Raw genomic sequence first — 2939 nt, 5'->3', positions numbered from 1 at the left:
GAGAATATAGAAAACCATCATGAAGAAGAGGCTCACAACCATGGCAGAGAAGGCCCAGTGCATCATGCTGGGCAAGAGAGAAGAGTTCTGGGATCTTACATCAATCCAAACCCAGGAAACTGTGGAAGTAGCATCCAAAAGCCAACCATACATGCCAACAACTTTGAACTAAAGCCACATCTCATCACCCTTGTTCAGAACAACTGTTCATTCAGAGAAATTGTGCAAAAAGATCCCAATCAACATCTAACCACCTTCCTGAGGATATGTGATACTGTGAAGTCTAATGGTGTTCATCCTGACATCTACAAACTGCTTCTATTCCCCTTCTTACTCAAGGACAAGGCATCTAAATGGCTGGAATCCTTCCCGAAGGAAAGCTTAACAACCTGGGAAGATGTGGTGAACAAATTCTTGGCAAGATTCTATCCTCCTCAAAGAATCAACAGGTTGAGAGCTGAGGTTCAAACTTTCAAGCAACAAGATGGTGAGACTCTCTACGAAGCATGGGAGAGGTTTAAGGATCTGACAAGAAGATACCCACCAGATATGTTCAATGAATGGGTACAGCTACACATTTTCTATGAAGGTCTTTCTCTGAACAAGAAGAAGACCATTGAAGAAGCTAATACACGGAAAACTTGTCTCGCAACAAATTTCCTTCGGCAAGTGTACCGAATTCGTCGTCAAGTAAAAACTCACAATAGAGTGAGGTCGAATCCCACAGAGATTGATTGATCAAGCAACTTTAATTAAAGGAATGTTCTAGTTGAGCGAACCAGAATTTGAGTTAGGAATTGCAGAAAATTAAATGGCGGGAAAGTAAATAGTGAAAACAGAAATGCTGGAAATAAAGAGCTGAATGTAAATGGCGGAAAGTAAATTGCAGAATCTTAAATGGGGATGGGGCAATTGCTCATAAAAGTAAATGGCAGAAATTAAAGAGAATGGGTAAGATCAGAAATGGGGAGTTCATTGGGCTTAGGAGATGTTGCATTCTCCGGATCAAGTTCATTTTCATCTCTTCCTCAATCAATGCATTCATTGATCTCCTTGGAAATCTTAAGTGATCGAATTACAATTCTTTGTAATTTAATCTCTCAAATCTTGATCAATAGCCAATTCCTTGGTCAATTGCTCATGAGAAGAGATGAAGTCTGGTTACTGATTATACCACACGCATTTCCCAAATCAAGTGTTGGAAGGATTATAGTCACATATCCATCCACACCAAATTTGGTCCAGCATGAGAAAGCATTTCTAGCATGATCCCTTCATTCCTCTTTCAAGGTTCAGAAGAGATCCAAGTATGAATAGCTTCTTTTCCAAGATAACTACCCAATTGAATGAAGATCGAAAGCTTTCTAGTAAAATCAAGAGAAAAGATAGAAGAAGGAGAATGAAAACTAAAATTGATCCGTCAAATTACAGCAGAGCTCCCTAACCCAATGAAAGGGGTTTAGTTGTTCATAGCTCTGGAAAATGAAAACAAAGATGGAGAATACATGCTGAAAGTAAACTAGAAGTGCAGAGAAAGTAAAATACAGAGAGTAGTTCTAGGCTAAAGGCTCCCTAAAGTTTTCAGCTCTCTAAACTAATTCAAAGCTACTCCTATATATACTACTCTTCTGATCTTCTAGTTGGCTCTTCAAGTCTTGGGTATGGGCCTTTGGATCCTGAGTTTGAAGCAGTTATCTTCACCATTGGGCTTAGCTTTGCTTGCAGAGAGAAAGTGTGAAGTAGGCAAGGACATTTAGCTCAGGACGTTAGTGGTGTTAACGTTAAGTGAAAGTGTAGGTTCGAGAACGTTAGTGACAATCACCTTTTTGACTAACGTTTCTCACCCAAGTATGAGCCACGTTAACCTCAACGTTAATGGCACAAACGTTACCACTAACGTTGCCTCTTGGTCCTTTGTACACGTTATTGGGACTTACCTTTCCCAATAACGTTGATAAACCTCCCCCTTCCCTACGTTAGAGTCTACGTTAACTTAGTTAACGTGGCTCTTAACGTAAGCTTGCCAATCCTTCGAGAACATTAGTGACACTTACCTTTGTCACTAACGTTCCAATGTGCCCCTCTTTCTCACGTTAGAGTCCACGTTAACTAAGTTAACGTGGCTTCTAACGTAGTCATGCTAGCCATCTCCAACGTTAGTGACAAAGGTGAGTGTCACTAACGTTGGCTCATTACCTCTTTATCCACGTTAGCTTCCACGTTAACTAAGTTAACGTGGTAGTTAACGTTGCTCATGGTGGCTCTTGGTGGTTCACTCCAACGTTAGTGACAAAGGTAAGTATCACTAATGTTGGCGACCAATTGCTCTCTCCTCGTTAGCTTCCATGTTAACTAAGTTAACGTGGGAGTTAACGTGGCTTATGGATGCTTGGCCAACGTTAGTGACAAAGGTGAATGTCACTAACATTGGCTTCCCTTTTGCTTCTTAACGTTAGAAGCCACGTTAACTAAGTTAACGTGGCAACTAACGTGGCCAATTATGAGCTTGGTCTAACGTTAGTGACAAAGGGGAGTGTCACTAACGTTGGCCTTATTGTCTTCTTCCACGTTAGAGTTCACGTTAACTAAGTTAACGTGACTCTTAACGTGGGCTATGATGGCTTCGAGGGCGTTATTGGCGATTACTTTTCTCATTAACTTTGCAATTTGCTCCTATTCCACGTTAGAGGTCACGTTAGTTAGATTAACGTGGCTGCTAACGTGGTTCTTCCTTGCTTCTTTTGTCTTGAAATCAAGCAATAAAGTTCATCAAAGTTCTAATCCAAGTCATGGGAAATGCAACATCCAATTTGTCATTAAATTCATGCAAAATCCTCATGAAATCATGTAAAGTGCACAATGTATGCTTGAATCAAGATGTAAGTGAATATCTACCCAAAAAGAGCTTATTTTCTAAGAAAATGCATGAAACTACCCTA

General features: G+C 40.3%; 1 non-coding gene across 1 annotated transcript; it reads right to left on the bottom strand.

Moving 5' to 3' along the window:
- Positions 1-447: 447 nt before the first annotated feature.
- Positions 448-554, bottom strand: LOC112788170 (small nucleolar RNA R71). Its single transcript, XR_003195547.1, has one exon. It is a non-coding gene; the product is annotated as a small nucleolar RNA R71 (small nucleolar RNA).
- Between the last annotated feature and the right edge of the window lie 2385 nt (positions 555-2939).

The sequence above is a fragment of the Arachis hypogaea genome, chromosome 20 (genome assembly GCF_003086295.3).
Source record: "Arachis hypogaea cultivar Tifrunner chromosome 20, arahy.Tifrunner.gnm2.J5K5, whole genome shotgun sequence".
NCBI lineage: Eukaryota > Viridiplantae > Streptophyta > Magnoliopsida > Fabales > Fabaceae > Arachis > Arachis hypogaea.
Note: the sequence above shows the minus strand (reverse complement) of the source record. Positions and strands in the feature narration are given on the sequence as shown.